At 39.1% G+C, this 20,506-nt stretch overlaps 1 long non-coding RNA gene across 2 annotated transcripts in view; it reads left to right on the plus strand.

Annotated features, from left to right (window-relative positions):
* The window catches only part of LOC129398648 (uncharacterized), a 258,989-nt gene that overhangs the window by 211,805 nt on the left and 26,678 nt on the right, over nt 1-20,506 (plus strand). Inside the window, exons 8-10 of one of the 2 annotated variants that reach the window (XR_010113036.1) lie at nt 3,277-3,471; nt 3,562-3,773; nt 9,630-9,689. This is a non-coding gene — a long non-coding RNA (uncharacterized LOC129398648). The remainder of the gene's footprint in view (nt 1-3,276; nt 3,472-3,561; nt 3,774-9,629; nt 9,690-20,506) is intronic. The other variant, XR_008626517.2, reaches the window with a different exon arrangement.

Here is a 20,506-nt window from a genome sequence, read left to right on the forward strand (position 1 = left end):
CTCTTTGGTCACATTCTGAAACAGGAGCCAAGCCTCCAACTGCCTATCAGAGTCAATTACTTCTGCTGCAAAGATGGTAATTCCTTTTGCCTGGTAGTCTATTGATACCGCAAGCCCAAACTGCTCAGGTAGCAGCTATAGCTTATAATTAAACAGAACTGTTGCAGTGTTCCCTTGCAAGAAGTGCCTCCCTTTGAAGAACCAAGATTTCTAATTCTATATTCCAAGGTCGTGGAGATGGGAAGTAAAAATTCTCATGTAAGTCATTTGGTGTGATAGCACTTTGGGTCCTTCCTGCTTCTATTCTTCGGTTCCTAAAAACCCATGTACTCTTCCTATTGGGACACACCACTATGTAAAATCTTGATTAAATGCTTATAAAAATCCTGGCACTATTTTTCACAGGGTATTTCCCCTAAACCGGCACTTCAGAGATGCCTTGAGCAGGACACTCAATCCTCTTTCAGGCTGGTGTCTGGATGGGGCAGAATGTGGGACGTTCCATTGTGATGGTGCTACTCCCATACCTGGATGCAACACGTTCATCCTATTAAGAATGATTTGTTGGGCTTCCTGGGTTGATCCTCATATATTTGACAAAACCCAGTTTACAATGGGTAGTTTTGGCTACATTGTCATAGAATGTCCTGTGGTCAGATATTTTGTCTTCATTTGGAGTTGTTCCTCAAAAACTTACAATTATTTGCTGCAGTGGCTTGGATTTGTTACTAAACTCTAATGGCTTGTGTTATATATATATATATATATATTTTTTTTTTTTTTCTCATTGAATCTTGCCAAAAATTCCTAATGACATTTTTTTTTTCCACCACTGAAATCTCCAACACCATAGTGTATGCCAGATCATATGGTCCATACTGGGCCCCAATATGGCCCGAACTCCAGTATTGCTTCCATAGCAGCTGGACCTGCTACAGAGCCCTTTCCTTCTCTAGGCCCCAACAGCACCAGCAGCCTCTGTGTTACCCAGAAGATGGACCAAAGCAACATTTCTAGCAATGGACCATGTTCCTTCCAGAACCCAAAGAGTCCCACCAGGCACAGAGATTTCTTCTTCATGGTGGGAGGTTTGAGACATGGTAACTTATCTTTTACTTTGGAGGCCATGTTGCCAAAGCATGGTCTTGTGATCATGATCTTATGTTCTCATGATCTCACGACATTACAATCGTCCTAACTATTCAACCCCTAAAAATGTACAGACACGTGTAGTCTGTAAATATTTTTGGGCATATTTCCCATCCTCTGGAGCATAGGTTTCTCACACAGGCTTCCAGTTTTTAGCCACTGTTTGCGCATCTGGCTCAATCAATATAGTATCATCATGTAATTGATCAATGTGATGCTTGCCATAATATCCAGAAAATCAAGGCCACATTGGGTTTTACTGTGACAGAGAGTAGAGAGTTAGCACATTGCCAGGGCAAAACTCTGTGTGACTGTATGTGTGTGTGTGTGTGTGTGTGTGTGTATTTTATTTCATGCAAATTCAAACTGCCTTCATCATCTTTTCTGATAAGGTTGGAAAAGAACACAACAGCCGAGTCCATGCCCCACTTACTTGAGGACGTATTTATATGCTCATTCAAAGACACTATTTGTCATGATGGCTCCAATTGGAGATAGTACTTGGTTGAACTTGAAGTGGTCTACAGTAATCCTCCAGGATTCTTACAGTTCTGTGTTGTTTAATGTGTTTTAAAAAGCTATCATTGTGATCACTCACTCCTCTGAAACTTTTTCCTTAGGAATGGCACTAATCACCCCTTTCTCATCTCTTTCCTTTGGGATACAGTATTGTTTCTAATTTATTATCTTGGGTATGAGGAAAACAGTGTTGATGATTTCGGAGTTTTCTACTTGGCCCTCTCCACTATGATAGCTTTTACCCCACAGATCCCAATATGGAGATTTTGTGTCAATTTCCCAATCTGTCTATCTCAATTTTATGGACCAGAAAAATGATCCCTGGCATCATTTTTCTTGTTGATATCATGGATCACTGTAAGCTAGATGTTGAGCAGGACTCCGGGATATCATCTGACATCCATAAGACCCTACTTTAACAAAGAACCTTCGTAATGGTTTGTTTTATGTGTAAACTTCGCTAGGATATAATACCAAGTTACTTAATCCAACACTAGTTTAGGTGTTGCCACACAGGTATTTCTGGATGGGGGGGTTAACATCTACAATCAGCTGATTTTAAGTAAAGAAAATAGGCATTGTTTCCTTCACTTGCCTGTCTCCTGTGCCTGTTATATGATCCTCAGTCATTGAATCCCTTTCCCATACAACTTCCTAATTCATCAGTAAAATGTTTAACCATCGGACCACAAAGTCATGTCAAGAACTGCCTGTACTCACTTTTTACTGTTGTTGTGCACTTATTGCCAGCCAGACAGTGAGTGGCTTTGTTCTAAAGCCCTGTCTTACCAACTGCTTTCCTGGATTGCTCTTGGTATCAATGCTTGAGGTTGGAAGCTGTCAGCTTGCCAAGGATTAGAGCTCTAAGTAAATTCAGATGTGCTGAAGGGTACAGGGCAAGGCACCAACAGCATCTGCCACGTTGGCAAGCAGAGGGGAGCAGCTCTTGTTACTGTGGTTATTGAATCTTCTGTTGTTGATGTCATTATTATTATTATTGGTATTAGTGAGTGACTGCAGAAAATGATCAACACCTGCAGATTTTTTTTAAAGTGTTGTTTCTCTAGCTTTACATTAAGGCGATGCCAATAATAGAGACTCACTTCAAATAAAAATGAATAATTTTCAACATCCGTTTTCCAAAGGTAAGTAAAAGGTGGATCCCAGAACAGACAAACTGGTCTTAGGGTTAATTGCTAGGCTTTCCCTGTGATTCCACCCATGTTTTGCAATTTAGTGTCTTCCTTTTTTCCTCCCTTTCTGTCTGTTTGCTGGAAGCCTGTGGTCTGGGCATGGTGCCCAGTTAGATTTAATTTTGGTTTCCTACTTATGCAGCATCCTAGCTGTGGTTTGGAGATGACATTTTACAAATTGTGTTTAGGCATTTTTGTTTATTTATGGTGGAACAAGTACAGAAAGCTTGTGCCCAGCCTGTTTGGATAATAACATTTAAAATAGAAGAAATAAAACTAATAGCAAATGATAATACATACAAATGTGTGATCATACAGACACTAGTGCATGTTTACATGCCTTTGAACGGAGCTTTGGATATAATAACAGGACAATGCTGTCATATCTCTCTTCTTTTCCAATCTTTTCCTGTAGTAGCCTGAAAAACGAGAGAGACCAGAATATAGGTGTGTGCCCATGGTATGTCATCTGAAAGGACTGGGTAAGCACGTGGGACGGATGCTGAGCTGGGAATTCATAGAGGGTGTCCAGACTCCAGAGCCAAGAAGTGAGCTGGGCTCCCACCCCATTCTGAAGTTGCCAAAGAGTGAACTTGACCTGTATTCTGCTGTAAGTTGCTTCTTTAAGGTTCTCCTGGAGCTTTCTTAGTATGTGAATGGAATCTGGGCTGGTTTCCATAGTTTTTCTGGTTATTTTCAGGTATTACAACGTCCCCCCATGGAATCTCTCATACATCATAGAGCTTCCCTCCACCCTTCAGCCTTTTTAGTGCCTCCAACTAGAACATCTGCAGCAGGGAAGAGGCCAGGATGGGGTTCTTCACCAGTTCATTAGAGTTTTCCTCATCTCCTCCTCACTCATTCACTGTGTGGCCTCTGATACTCCAGGGATAGAGCAGAAAGAAAGGAGAGGTAATGGACAGAGACCTGGGAATACTGTTTTATGCAATGTGTGTGCGTGTGCGTGTGTGTGCGTGTGCATGTGTGTGTGCGTGTGTGTGCACGTGTGTGTGTGTGCATGTGTGCGTGCATGTGTGTGCGCATGTGTGCATGCATGTGTGTGTGCACGTGTGTGCGTGCATGTGTGCGCGCGTGTGTGCGTGCATGTGTGTGCGCGCGCGTGTGTGTGTGTGTTTTGCAGATATTTATAAGCTGATCCCTCCTTCCTGGAACTCCTCGAAGGCTCCCCAGGTGAGCACATCCCTATATAGGAAACTCTAATTCATTGGCTGCCTCCCCTGGCTGCTTTGTTTTTCAGGTGCTCTCACATTCATTCCAACCGCCACCTTTTACCCTCAGACACTCTCAGGATTGAATCAGATAGCCCTTTGCAAATGCCCCAAATTTCAAGGATCACACATCCATCTTGGTAATTAGTTCCCTTGAAGTTCCACACTTAGTTTAAGGTGAAAAAGCAGAAGGCCCTCCTCTCCCTGTGACAATCAAGAGTTTTCTGCACACCTGCAGCCCTCTCTGAAGCAGCCCTTCTAGTCCCCAGGCTCTGATGTCCCCTATTCATATGGTGCGCTAACTCTGCTATGACCATCACTGGTGGGCCATTCCATTTGCAAGACCAGCACTTCTGTGGTGTTTTAGAATCCATTTTTTTTTTTGTTCTTAGCATTTGTAACTTCTACTGAATCTTTAAGACCACAAGAATAGCCACATTTTATACCCTACTGTAAACAAATTTCCAGTAGAAGTCAGATAAGTGCATATATAAGAATTCATATACATGTTGGCTTTAATCCTGTTTCACTTATGCAGATTTTACCTCCACCCATTAACAGAACACCATAAGTTTATTATCAAATTTTGAGAGGTATTACCTAGAAATCTATACCAGCACAAGTTTATGGTATTATTTGCCTGGGAAATAAGAAAATAGCAGTTCAGCAGCTGAGAGGCAGTGTGTAGCACAGAGACTAAATGCATCGATTACTCATCCCTCCCTTTGTTGAATTTTATCACTGTAAGCCTATATCTATAGATCAAGAAAATCCATTCAATCTTTCTGTGTTTCATTTTTCATCAAGTGGTAATAATAATAATTGTACCTACCTTACAGGTGGTTATAAAGATTAATGAAGATAATATATATGTGCTACTTAGAACACTGTAATTAAAAAAATGCTCAATAAATGTTAGCTATTACTGGCTTAGGATTTGGGTAAAACACACACAGAGGCACACACACACAAAGTAAAACCATTTCTGTACAGTTGGTGATTAATTTTAGTCAATCAGTTAAGCAACTGTTTACAAGCTTCTCTGTGCCAGAGTATTATGCCAAGCACCGGAATACTGGGAAGTGTGGGTGTGGGTGGAGAAAAGCAATTAAGCAAGACTCACTAGTGTAGTAGGAGAAACAACTATCAGGAGAGTCTCTTGAGATATTTAAGGTCCAAGGAGACTCATATTGTGAAATAGTGCAAATCCAAACAGAATGAGGTGGTGTTCACCCCTCAAGTTGGCAAAAATGTTAAAGTTTGAGAATACCCATTGCTGGAAATGATGTGAGGAAAACACACATTCTCCATATATAATCAATAAAGGTAGACATTTATCAACTTTTATGGAAGGTATTGGAAAACATCTACAAAGGGTGAGATACGTGTGTAAGGATGATGGCTGCACTGTAGTCAAGTATAGGCCGAGGTACACATCTGGAATAGCATGACACAATGAGATTGGAGCGCAGGTGCACAATCCCATGCATTTTATAATCACAGTTATGTAGCCATAACATGGGAGGGCTCATCACCTGGCTCTGAGCCAGTATTGTGTGTGACATGCATAAATGCAGCACTGACAGTGTGAGTGAGCTGCTAAATAAAGCCATGTCCCCACCTACCTGTGATCTCTTGAGTGTTCTTTCAGCTGCCCACCCCTTGCCCGCTGACTCCCCTGGAACCTAACAATGTGTATCTTCTGATTATTGTATCTTGCATGTACAGATAACCTAGAAAAGGATAACCAAGGTACACAAGGATGTTTATTTCATTTTTGTTTATAATAAGATGGCAAATAACCCTGGAAACAAAATGTCCTTCAAAAAGGAAATGAATATATAATTTATGGCCCAGTAGTCCTTCCTTGTCCCTAAGGGAAGCATTCCAAGACCCCTAGTGGATGCCTGAAATCACAAAGGGTAATGAACACCATACAGATACTCGTTGATTTATGATGGGATTGTGTCCCATTACAAGTTAAAAATATCATAAATTGAAAATGCATATAATCACAAGTTAAAAATATCACAAATTGAAAATGCATATAATACACCTAACCTAACAAACATCATAGCCTAGGCTGCCTCAAATGTGCTCAGAACACTTATATTAACCTATAGGTGGGCAAAATAACATAAAATAAAGCCTATTATAAGTGTTGGATATCTCATGTAATTCCTCCAGTACTGTACTGAAAGTGAAAAACAAAATGGTTGCATAGGTACTCGAAATACTGTTTCTACTGAATGCATACCACTTTTCCACCATCACAAAGTGAAAAAATAGTAAGTTGAATCATTTTAAGTCAGAGGCCATTTGTATATACCATGATTTTTCTATATACATGTACACCTATGATAAAGTTTAATTTATAAATTTGACAGTAAAAATCAACAAAAACTGAAAATAAAACAATGAGAACAATCTACTGAAATAAAAATTATGTGAATGTGGTCTCTCTTTCTCTCCCTGAAAATATCTTATTCTCCTATATTCACCGTTCTCATGATGTGTCAATCTAATAATCCAGGCAGCTACTAAGTGACAAACGCACAGGTAGCGGACGCAGTGCAGATACAAGGGACAAATGGATAATTCACATCCTGGGTGAAGGGTACGAGACAGGATAGTAAGACATTTCATCATGCTACTCAATGGCATGAAGCTGAAAACTTACGCTAGATTAGCTTATTGCTAGAATTTTCCACTTAATATTTTTGTACTGCATTGACGGCTGGTAACTGAAACCATGGAAAGGGAAGCCAAGATAAGGGGGCCTATTTTATATGCAAATAATGAAATATGATGTGGCATTTAAAAGAATTGAAATAAATAAGTATATGCTAACATAGAAAGATAATCAGAGTATATTATTAAATGAAAAAAAAAAAAAAGCCAGGCCCACAGCAATATGCATTAGTTGTTGGTATCTGTAAACGTACAAAATATATACACACGTGCATATAAACCTGGAGTAGCATTAGTACTGAAATTCTTCTAGAAGCCATTACAAGAACTTGTTAACAGTGATCATTTTAAAGGAAATGCCTGAGAAGGTGACATATTTTTCTTTTCTTTCTTTTTTTTCTGTTTTTTTGTTGTTGTTGTTGCTGTTTTTGTTTTGTTTCGTTTTGTTTGTTTTTTTGTTTTTTTAAGACGGAGTCTCACTCTGTCGCCAGGCTGGAGTGCAGTGTCCTGATATTGGCTCACTGAAACTTCCACCTCCCAGGTTCAAGCGATTCTCCTGCCTCAGACTCCCGAGTAGCTGGGACTACAGGCACCCGCCACTATGCCCAGTTAATTTTTGTTTTTTAGTAGAGACAGGGTTTCACCGTGTTAGCCAGGATGATCTCGATCTCTTGACCTCGTGATCCACCTGCCTCGGCCTCCCAAAATGCTGGGATTAGAGGTGTGAGCCACTGCACCCGGCCTCTTTTTTTTTTTTTTTTTTTTGCATAATTCAAGGCAGTTTTAATTTTTCCACTATGTATAATAATTTTATAGAACTTCTTTGAGTAGTGATATTATAGAACTTTTAACAAATTTGTGCTCATTCCATATGGTATTTAGAAATTCATGTTTCATCTTATGTGAAACACACATGAACACAAATTATTATTATTTTTAAGCCCAAGAAAGAGCAGTGCACCTGGAACCCCACAACTGAGTCAATGGACTTTCTCTGGTCTTTGGTCTATTTACACTCTTACTTCTGTTGTTTATTCTACCAGCTTTGCTCTGATTTATCTTTGCTGATGACTTATTTTTGTTGATGTCTTATTTTAAATTGCCTTCTCTCACTCCTGAAAACACTTCTCACTTGAACTGGGCGTCAGCATCACCTGAGGGAAGTTTTAGGGAAATAGAAGCCAGCATCTTCTTCCTGATCATTACACAGAATTCCTGGGAGTGTGAAGCACCGTGTGTGTGTGTGTGTGTGTGTGTGTGTGTGTGTGTGTGAAGCTCGCCTGATGATGGTGAGGTGCCTCCAGACCTAAGAAGAGCTGAGTTTCTCATAGAGCTTCCCAGTTCATGTACAAAAGGGATAGGGTGCCCAGACCTTCATCTTCTTCTACTACTTCAACTCTTCTTCCCCTGATCTCTCAGCTTTTCTCTTACCCAAAACAACATGCAACTCAGAGATTTTTCTTTAACTTCTCATCTTGCCTCTGATGCATGAAGTCAGCTACGTTTTTCTAAGTTTGCTCAGTATTTTGACTTCTCTGGTTAGGAATACAGAGCTTTTTAAGTGAACTGACCCTGAAGAACAGTCTTGGATAGTAAAAACTTCTCTTCCAGAATTCCATTTACTGGCGCTGTCTCTGTGAAATTACCTGTCAGTTACCTGTCAATGGATTTACCCTGTAACTGTCTTTACCCACCATTGGAGAATTCTATTTTTGTTTTGTAATTTTTGTTCTGAGTTACACTGTTTCTCCAGCATTTGCCTTACCGGGATCTGAACAATTAAAGCAGTATTTCTCAAATTTTACTGTATCATGAGTCACCTAGGGATCTTGTTAAAATGCAGATTTTGAATCCGTAGGTCTGGGGTGGGGCTAAAGATTCTTGCTTTTTAATGAGCTCCCAGGTAATGCTGAAGCTCCTTGAAGCATCATGGTCCACACTTTGTGGAGCAAAGCATCACAGCTCCTGGCTCCTGGCCTGCAGTTTCCACTCTACCAGCCTCCTTCAGACTTATAATTGCTCTATCCCCCTCCTTTGACCAGAGCTTACAAGTCAATCATGGCATTTAGTAAATGGCATGGTCAGGATTTAGCCCTGGGTTCTCTAGACATTGGTATCTACGGTATGTAGAAACATGTTTTCCAGGAACGATGATCACAGATGACACTTGCCAAACACATGCCAAGCACTGAATAATGTTCTTTTCATTTATGGTTTGCTAAAAAGTATACCTCACAATTCTATAAAGTAGGCAATACTATTATCCCAGTTTTGTAGATGAAGACCCTGAAGTTAACTAGCACCAGATATCACAGAAAGGGATGGGGTTGAAATTCAAACCCATGTAATTCTCTCCAAGAACTACTATTAACTTTTAGATATGTTTGTTTGTTTTTATATTATTGTACAAAATGAGGCTATGGTATAAAACAGTCATGTAATTTCAAACTGATGTTCATTACCTTTACTGTATTTTTATTCTATCTGAAATTATATACAGATTTTTTAATTAACTTTTTTTTATTATACTTTAAGTTCTAGGGTACATGTGCACAACGTGCAGGTTTGTTACATATGTATACATGTGCCATGTTAGTGTGCTGCACCCATTAACTCGTCATTTACATTGGGTATATCTCCTAATGCTTTCCCTCCCCCCTCCCCCCACCCCACAACAGGCCCCGGTGTGTGATGTTCCCCTTAAGAAAAACTGCAACTCAATAGATTCAGCCCACCATTTTTCATCTTACCTTTCTTTCCCCTGTTTTCTCTTTTTAATTTTTGAAAGGTGTGAGTCCTAGTCTCAATCCCATACTAAAGTGAACGTCAGTGTTCTTATTTGTTACAGAGGCGGGGATTCTTCTGCGGCAGTCATTTTTAACCAGATTGGAGGAAACTAAGGATTTATGTAAGTTTACATACTGTCCACACCTATGAGATTCTAATTCAGAAGATCTAGCTTGGGGTCCAGGAATCTGTAATTCAAAGGACCCACAAATAATTCACATGCATATTTTAGTTGTGAATGCCTTAACTAAATGGTTCCTAAGCTATTTATTTTCACACTGAAAACTAGCTATGACACTAATCCCCAGTAAACTGTGTTCTTGCTTTCCATGTGGGGCTTGTTGTCTTTCCTGTAGGAGCAGACAGTGCCAGAAGAAAACTTGTTTTGTTCCTGAAATCTTCCCCATTCAAGGTGAATGATTAGTGTGACTGTTGCCTCTCCTAGAGCAATCCCAATGTGGGATGCACTGTTGGTCAGGTGATAGGTGGCTTAATTAGCAGGAGTCAACGCACAGCTGCTACCAGTCTGGGACTGTGTGCGGCTGTCGAGCATCTGTTATGACTTTACGAAAGCTGGAGGGCAGGAAACCATGGGGAGTAGTCTATTTCTGTGGTGTGTGTTTCCATTGATGATATTGTCTGCATGCAGAATGAGCCCATAGCTCTTTATTTGGAAAGTCTTGAGAATCTTCTTTGCTTGAAAGCGTGTGGCAGGTTTTCGCTGTATCAGCAAGCAGAGACTTTATTGGGATTATTGAGTGGCACATGTTACAGCTATCTCTTGAGTCAGTTACAAAACTGCATATGTTCTTAATCCTCGTCCTCATCTTATTCCACATCCTCTCTGTCTCAGTCTGTCTGCCTCTGTCTCTCTCTCTCTCTTTCTGTTTTTTTTCTGTCTCTCTCTCTCTCTCCCCTTCTGTCACTTATAATCATCAAGTATTAAAACAAGAAAGGCCCAAGGAGGTCATCCAGTTTAGTGGTCCCTGAGTGATAGCCAAGAGATAATTGTTTTTTATTGTTTCCTACCACTAAATACATAGAGTTTTCCCATCAAGACATTCTGGCAACATACACTTTTAAAAAATCTCCAAAGCAGTTCTTATGCACAGTAACTTTGGGATTCCTCATGTTATTGTTAGTTAAGTTGAAATCCAGAGAGGTAAAAAAAATAATTATTCACATATAGAAAGTAAAAGAATAGAGACTTCAGATTACCTGATTCCCAGTCCTCTCTTTTTTCATACTCTATGTTATTTCCATTTCTCACCCATCTATAACTATATTAGGACATTTTTGTAGTGCACATTAGTTAATTTTGTCCATCTAGAAACTCATTCTTTTGGGCAACTATGTACAATAATATGATAATTAAAAGATGACCACTCATAGAATCTCACTCTCCTGCCCTAGATTGGGTTTATGACCCAGTTCTCATTGGCCACTCATTTCTCTTATCTCAGCGTGTAAGTCCTGGGTTGTACCTGTAATCAAACCAGGCAAATAAAGCTCTTTTTCTGGGTTCTTCAATTTGGAGGTAACAAAGTACTTGTTCCTTAGGTTGAAAGCTCAATGAGTGCAAGTTAGGGGGTGTCACAGTGCATGTTTTTTGGAATAAAGTTAAAAACCCAGTTGCAGGTGGGGAAAATGAGGCCACAGATAAGATAGGCAGAGCCCAGAGACGCCAATTTGAGAGGAGGAGAAAGAGTGTATGTTTTCTATTGAGGATTTTAGTACCTGGATTCAGTACTTTCTGAAGCAAGTTGTCTCCTGATTGCATAATGTTTCTCTACTAAGTCTCTATCTGATTTCCCACTAAGTTTTCCTATATCGTTTTCTGTGTTATGAATTGAATGTTTGTGTCCCCACAAAATTCATGTTAAAGCCTTCATTCCCCATGTGATGGTATCTGGAAATGGAGCCTTTGGGAGGTAAATAGGCCCCTCATGAAGGGACTAATTCCCTTGTAAGAAGAGAAAGGAAGTGATCTCTCCCTGAGCTGGCACAAAGAGGTCATGTGAGCACACAGCAAGAAGGCTGCTGTCTGCAAGCCAGGAAGAGGGCCCTTACCGGAACCCAACCATGCTGGCACCCTGATCTCAGACTTCCATCTTCCAGAACTGTGAGAACTAAATATCTGTTGTTTCAGCCACCCAGACTATGGTATTTTGGTATAGAAGCCTGTTATGGTTTGGCTGGGTCCCCACCCAAATCTCAACTTGAATTGTAGTTCTCATAATCCCCACAAGTCATGGGAGGGAGCCAGTGGGAGGTAATCAAATCATGGGGGTGGTTACTCTATGCTGCTGTTCTCATAAGAGTGAGTGCGTTCTCATGAGATCCAATGCTTTTATAAGGGGCCTTCCCCCTTTTGCTCTGCACATCTCCTTGCTGCCACCATGTGAAGAAGGACATGTTTGCTTCCCCTTCCATCATAGTTGTAAGTTTCCTGAGGCCTCCCCAGCCACCCTGAACTGTGATACAATTAAGCGTCTTTCTTTTATAAGTTATCCAGTCTTGAGTATTTCTTCATAGCAGCTTGAGAACAAACTAATAAAAAACCCAAGCTGATGCTTACATCATCTGTCTACTTATTCCCAACATGTGGAGAATAGTTCCCCAGTTTAAAATCACTGGCTAATTGCTAACACTGTGCCTAATTATTTTTGATCTTCTATTCCTCTGGTTTGTGTTTTAATCCTTTTATTTTGCTGACTAAATCAAAATCAAACAACACCCTTGTTATCATCTCTGTTCTCTAGGTTCTAGGCTCATTGGTTTCTACTTAATACTTAATCTTCACTAAACTTGATCATTAGCTGTGAAACTATAAGTCAGTGGCAATGAAGTGAAAGGATATCAGCATTAAATTTGGTCACAGTTAAATTAATCTAAGCACGGATGCATTGAATACAATGGAACTTTGAACAAGTTCCTTATTAGTGCCTCACTTTCTTCATTTGTAATGTTCCTCATGTTAAAATGAGCATTAGAAATAACTTACAGGATTATATCAAGCTAACTAAAATATTTATCACTTGATATACTTCTTTTTCATAGTGAGAACTTTTTAAATCTATTATTTTAGTAATTTTGAAATATACATTATTATTAACTTGGATATGTTAATTAACTTGATATAATAATTCTACATTGTATACATATATCAAAAGACCATATTATAACAAATAAATATATATAATTATTACTAGTAATTAAAAATAAAAATTGAAATAAAAAATAACATAGGAAATTGTACAGATAGTAACTGGTACTAATTGTTTAATGCCTCTTCTTTCTTATTTTTTAATGTAACTATTTTATTAGTGTAACATTTTTGTTAGTTTATTGAAAAATGACTTACAGGAGGTAGGACTCGATTATAATACAAGCAAGATACACAGCTTTCCATGGGGTATGACTTTGACCAGCCATTTCAACCTCCCAGTGTCAGATCTTCATCTATAAAGCATTATAATAAAACTTAATTTTCTGATCTAACAGGGTTTTTGAGAAAGGCAAAATAGATCTTGTCTATGAGTGCATTTTTTTATAGCTCTTTGTCTGACCAAGGATCTTGTCTTTACCTGCCCTCAAGATCCTCCCACCTAAACAAATACAGCAGTGCTCTCTGTAAAAGTCCCTGCAAAAATCAGGAAATAAACTTAAAGATGCAGAACTCAAAATCTATTTAAAAGCAATGGAACTTGCAGAAGGAAAATAAACAAACAAAAAATACATCCTCCGGCATATTGTGATATATTTTTTAAAAAGCAATTACCAGAAATGAATTTGCGTTCGGGATGACTTCCTTCGTTCAAAAATAAAATGATCCACAGTCAGCCCATGGAAACATGGGACACACATCCAGCTCCCAAAAGGCAATATGATTTTGCCCCCTACATTATCCAGCTGTGATTGATGAGTGACATTAGGAGAAAAACATGTGGCTGAAAGTGCACATCAAAGGTTCAGTGGGCCAGGTGGCTGTATTTGTGTTTGACTACATGTAGTTATTATGGTGAGTGGGTATGGGAGGGAAGAGAAGAGCAATGGTGCCAGGAGATGAAGACGTAGGGACAGGATAGCATTAATGTTGCTACATGAGGGAGAAATTGCAAAATGATCCTGCTTGGCTATGCCACCCACCTTGCCACAAGCCTAGGGGCCAGCTGTTCTGTTTTATGTTACTTCATAGCAGCATTTGGCAATCAACCTGTTATCCTCTTCTTTTGTGGTTGGCATTACTTACTATCTTGTTCAAGAGTTTGTTTATTGGAAATTGCAGGCATCAAAGTCAATTCCATGGGAGCTTTGAATTCGAAGGGTGCCCAAGGTACAGTGTCAGAAATTCAATCTACTGTTCTCCAAGAACACTAAAAACACATATGGTTTTAGATGACTGGAGATAGGCTTATTTGTGGAAACTGCAAAGATACAGAAGTTGGCCAGAGGAGTAGCAATAGAAAGAATCAACATCTGCTTGCCTTAAAATAAAAAAGAAATAAAATATTTGACCAAGATATGAGAATTTGGTACAGATGTACAAGAAACTTTGTTAGATATTTCAAGAATATAGAATTACATACTATTCCCTAAATCAAACCTCTATTGAGGACCTGATGGGTACAAGTTCTGGGAATACAGAGCTGAATAAAGCAGGGTCTTTGCTTTAAAGGAGCTCACCTTTTATTAAGAAGACAAACATATACTCATAAACGCAAAAACATCTGGTAAGGACATTTGAACATGAAGATTCTGGATGAAGGGTGTCAGATGAACCTTTCTAAAAGACTTGACTTCTAACCCATGTTTTCAGAGGAATAGTTTGCTAACGCAACAAAGGGATATATATTTTCAGATATCTGTCACCTACTGGATATTGAGTTCTGACAATTTAAGGGCCATCTCAGGTAATCTTTATAAACCCAGGACTTAGTATATCCTGAAGACATGTAATCAATGTCTTCACAATTGTTCCTGGAATTTTATTCTGTACCCCAGTTCTGGTAATTGAACCCCCCCCACACACACACACATCATAGATTGATCTCTTTGAAAGATGAGAGTCTAAAACATTTATCCATTAATACCAGGACATAGACTCTTCTACTTTCTCTTGTTTTTAGGCTTATTTCTTTTGGAGTGTAGAAGTCTTCAGGGCATGACAGAGAGATAGGCAAATCCTGCTTAAGGTGGGACCTACCTGCTGGAAGTGAACCTGAATTGTCCCTAACAACCATGACTGAAACCAAAAGGTGGGCGAAGGGGATGTAGGCCAAGAGGATGGGGGCATGTGCTACTAATTTTCTTGGGGAAAAATTATGTAGCAAAAGTTCAGAAGGAACTGATCTTATTGGGATCAGCTTAGGTTTAGATACACTCAATTGATTCATGTATTTATTTAGGAGGGCTTTAGCTCTGTTTTTCTTCTGTAAAGCTAAAAGTTTGGCCTGACATGCTTACAGATAACATGCTTATGCTTCAGTATAAAGAAAAGTCAATTTCTATTAACCATTAAATTTCCCTTCTTCTCTGTACACATTTTACTTCAAAGCATTGGCTGACCTTTTTGTGATAAATGTAATTCACTCTGAAACCCAAGGGTCAAGTGAGAAAGAGGAAAATCTGACATTTGGAATCACCATCCATTAGGCTCAATAAGGCCAGAGATCACCTTGAAAGGCAACATATGTCACCCCAAATTGATAGTGTTTTGACTCGCAGTGAATGTTTGAGCAATTTTTTAAAAAGTTTTTCTTCCCAACTACTTAGCAGCTGATAGTTTTGAAAGCATTGTTTCTTTAATATCCAAAATCAGACAGTACCTGAACTTGGGTAGCTAAAATTTTGTTGCATGTTAATATGATAATGCTTATCAGTAAATGGCCCTCAAATTATCCTCTTTATTATTCTATCTGTACTTAGGGAGCACTGGATTCTAGACAAGCTATCATTTATTCTGTATGTGATTTTTATCTAGTCCTTTAAATTTTTGTTTTCCTTTTGTTTAAATTTTCAAATAGGAATTCTTTCAATAATTAGGTTTTGATCACCTACTATATCTAAGGCATTGAGTTAGGTAGTAAGGTATCAGCTGTGAAAAAGATGGACAAGGGCTTACAATCTAATTGAGGAGATAAATAATAAATGATGCAATTTTGACAGGATGGTCCTGAGAATTAACTGTGAATACGTGCAGGTAGAGTATCTGGTACATACATTGAAAGTCTGTGGTAAAGCCATCATTCTTCTGTTTACAAGACGTGTGATCTGAGAAAAATATTTTATCTTGTCTAGAAAAAGGAAAATGAGACTTTGATTCAACAAATATTTACTGAGGTTAAAAATTACATTTGAAATTCTGATAAGTGGTGGGGATATAATATTAGATAAAAGAGACACGACCACACCTTCTCTGGGCTTACATTGTTATTTATCTTAGTGTTTATTTAAGGACTATATAAGAAAATGCATGCAAAAGTCTACTTAAAATTGTAAATCAATGTAATTATTCAGCGAGTGCACAAGATATTGGATCATGTTTCCTGGAGTTTTATAGCCTCCGTTTCATTGTATCATGCTCTATATTCTTTTCAAATTCTGGCCTTTGCCTCTATGTGTAATAATAGCTTGTTTATTTGTCATGAAATGGTAATCAGTATTAACCTCCTCTTCTATACAACCACACAGAAATGATGCTTTTTTTAAATTTTTTTTTGAGACGGAGTCTCGCTTTGTCCCCAGGCTGGAGTGCAGTGGCGCCATCTCGGCTCACTGCAAGCTCTGCCTCCCCAGTAGCTGGGACTACAGGCGCCCGCCACCATGCCCGGCTAATTTTTTGTATTTTTAGTAGAGACGGGGTTTCACCGTGTTTGCCAGGATGGTCTCAATCTCCTGACCTCGTGATCAGCCCGCCTCGGCCTCCCAAAGTGCTGGGATTACAGGTGTTAGCCACCCCGGCCGGCCAGAAATGATGCTTTCTGAATGGATTCGTGATCCTGAGCACTGTTAGCTTACATGGGATTTTCAAACTTTCAAGGGAAGAGGGTATGATACAAGTATAGTTTTGGTGAGTGCTAACTGCATTCTTTTTTTACATTTGAGAGTTTTTAAATAGCTCAGTCTATGATTAAGTTGATTATTACAGAAAAAGAGAAGACAGGACAGGGTGAAAGAAATTTGCAGTGACTATATATAGCAAGCACCTAGAACTAGGATGGCATAGGCACAGTCCTTCAAAGCTCCTTGTCAACATCAGCAGAAAAACATGGGGCTGGTTTACTACAAACCTGAACACAGTGTCAATATTCCCAACAGGGTGCTTGATGCAGCCACCCCCAATGCTGCAGATGTGGTACATGCCTTGAAATGTAATTATTGTCTCTGTCCTGGCTCAAGATTCTAACTTTGCAACAGAGGAGAGATCGTCTACAATCATTTATCAGTTCACGACAAAGAAAGCATTTCAACCCAAATCTAAAGCCCTTTTTGCATTTTTTTCTATTTTTGTTTTTCTCACGAAACACCATGATCTTTAGTCACAACATACCACAGACTGCTTGTATTACATGTCACAATTTAAAAATAAAAATCAGAGCATCAGATGGTCCAACATCATAGCAATCGAGATATTGCCTCTTCATATTTTCTTTCTTCTACATCCAACATTAATTAAAATGATAACATCAAATTATAGATCACTGTTAGAATCACTGAACAACAAAACACTCAATCTGAGTCACAGAAATTAAGATGATTTACACAGACTTCCTGATAAACAATTGAAGCAGATGTCAGTGGTGCCCTGTCCATAACCTCTTACTATTTTTGTGAGGCCAGCCCAACTTCCAGCTGCCAGCACCTATAATTCTTTGCCAGTGGTCATTCTCTGGCTGCAGAACTTCTGTGTATGTGAGGGGTGGAGAGAACTCTTGGGGGAATAATGTGCCTGGGAGAAGCCCTCACTCAAATGATGAGTAGGAGTAGGGGGTTAGTACTCCAGCAGCTCCACTATGCTTTGGAGGTTTGTGTCCCCTGTTGACTCCCATGGTTCCCCAGCAGGACCAAGCTCTACATGACAACAGCAGGTTTTGCTTTGTCCTCAATATACCTTTCACTGGTGCCTTCCCTTCCCTGACTCACTCTCCGTTTCCCTGCTGGTGTGTCCTGAGACCACTTCCCAATGAACTATTTACATCCTAGCCTTGTCTTAGAGTCTTCCCCTATAGAAACCAAACCAAGATAAAAATGTATACATACAGGAAACTGAATGAATGTATACATGAGTTAATTTCTACTCTAGGGCTAAGGTTATCGCAGCAAACAAAGCAGATTAAATTCTTGCCTTTAGTGTGCTAAATAAATGTTTATGCTCTTCCCTGCTTAGCAGTTCTCTCAGCTGAAGGAAGCGAGAAAGACAAAGAAGAGGCGACTTTGGTTTTTACACTCCTGCCAAAAATTAAACAGGTATCAAAGAACGATGCATAATGAGACCTTAGATTTTACACAGCAATGTAAAGTGTATAAAAGCTTTCACCTAGAATATCCTAAAAACAAATAGACAACCTCTTCAGATAGTTCGGGAAACTATCATTCTTACCATTTCACAGATGAGGAAATTGAGGTTTAGAGACATGATTGAGCAGATTAATTCTGCAGGCAAACATCATGGTCCATTACAATTTATCCTTCTGCCTGTGTCAGAGTCTATGTCATTATAGCCTCTATGACAAGATCACAAAGGCAGTGCTGCAAATCAAATGATCACTTCCAGTAATCCTGGCTTGCTACTGAATTACAGTTTCCTCACCTTCTTTTGAAACAGGCAGATTAGGTCACTGCTGGGAAGAGCTACTTCCATGGCCCATTGATTTGCTTTCATTGGGTATTTCTTTTCCTGGCAGAATAGTTTGTCGATGATATTAGGTAGATGCAACTTATCATGCATTACAGAAGTTTATAACTCTAGGGAGATGAATAAAAAGGAGAAAAATAGCTACTGCTTAAAATAAGAATCTCAGATGTTGGTGTGCTTGTTTAGGGAGAGGTTACCATGGAGATCAAGGCTTTGCAACACACTTTGCAGGATATAATGGCACAAGTCTTCGGCTGGAATAGGCCCTTATGCAACTCTTTTACCATCATTGTGCCACATGCTGACAACTCTATCTACAGATGGGCCAACCCATGTACCCCTACACCACCCAAGTTCATTCCAGTTCATGGGTAAAATTTATGTGTGATGGGAACCTGCCAATAACTCCACCTTATCATCACGTTCCAAATAGAAGTAAATGTTATTGACAATTTTTTTATTCCAAGAATAAGGAAAATAGCAACAATAATAATAAAAGCAACTATTCATTTATCATATGCTCTATGCAAGATATTGAGCTGTGCCACATACATTTATAGTATTTAATTTTCAAAGCTAGGAGCTGAAGTATGTATGTTTATCTCTGTTTTGCAGGCAAGACAACTGAGGCTTAGAGACATGAACCAATGTGCTCACCACCACCCAGCACCTAATGGGAAGAGCATGGACTCAAACCATGGCCCATGCTTTTTTTTTTTTTTTCCCCCAGGAATGCTTTACGTTTCTGCCTTCTCTGCCCCTCACCTTATTGACCCAGTCTATGGACGTGAGTTTCTTCAATCTCATAATAGTTCTTCATTGCCTTGCTGACTTTTCTCCTTTAAGCATCTCACTTTCCCATTAGCATTGATACTTCACCCCAAGGCCGGCCCATTTGTTTGAACCATTGATACACACAACTGGATTAGTTTCCCAAACATCTCATTCCTCTTGGTTCAGTTCTGCATGTTCTTCTCGGTTTAGATAATAGGTCATAGTACCTCCTTTCTGACCAGACATACTAAAATTAGGAGACATAGGTTCTAGGCTTTGTTGTCTCGCTAATAACTCTGAATAATTAAGCATGTCGAGGCTCCATTTATTGTGACAGACAGATATCTAGGTTGATTTACTCTTGTACATAAGGGTAGCATAACCATATATTGAGCATTTAGTATGTACAGGAACTTTGAAAAAGAGAGGTAAACTTTACACATTATGGATAATCCAGCAAAAAGAGCAAAGCATTGTGAATGGAAAGCATTTGACTTAAGTTTATAGGATTGGAATTTCCATAGGTGGAGAGAAGGCGGACATGCAATCCAGCTGGAGGAAGCATTTTGAACAAAGACAGAGAGAATACAGAATAAGATCAGGTGGCAGAAAGTTGTGGAAAAGTCATAGAAGGTGATTTGTTGTTCAAGAGTGGGTGAAAACAGGAAACTCATTAAAACCCTTCATCTTATACGTGGGAAAACCTAAAGCCACTGGAAGATAGCAGCTCATCCCCAAAACTCAAAACTGGCTAGTTTTAGGGATGTAAGTATACAAAGTCCAACAACTGCCTTTGCTGAATTGACTAGTTCATCCTTATAAAATGATTAATCCAATAAGCTCTTAGGGTAACAATTAAGCTGGACGTGCTCAAAAGATTTCAAATCATCCAAGAAAACATGACTGGTAGTGAACACAAGTGTAGACATAAAGAAGTGAGGGAAAAGAAGGCAGGCAGGTATTTCTGTGATTGCCTTAGTTAGCAACATGACTCATTTAATGTATTGGTTGGTCAGAATTAGACCCTGCCTTTCTAAATAAGCTCACTGGTATGTAATTTGCTTTCCACAACTTCTGACTAGCTATACAACAAGAAGAGAAAACTGAGCAATAACCCAGGGAATTCTTAAGACTAATTTATATAAATTGGCTTTTGTTCTTTTTAGTAACCAAAGTTAATGATACTACTCTAGCTGCTCCAAATCCCCTGTTTTTTATACTATTTTGCAGCAGGGAGGCTTTGTTTTTGGTGGGTTAGCAATGCTTTGAGAATCTCAGAAAATCTTTAGCTCCTACATGTCGTTAGT

Source organism: Pan paniscus, chromosome 7 (genome assembly GCF_029289425.2).
Source record: "Pan paniscus chromosome 7, NHGRI_mPanPan1-v2.0_pri, whole genome shotgun sequence".
NCBI lineage: Eukaryota > Metazoa > Chordata > Mammalia > Primates > Hominidae > Pan > Pan paniscus.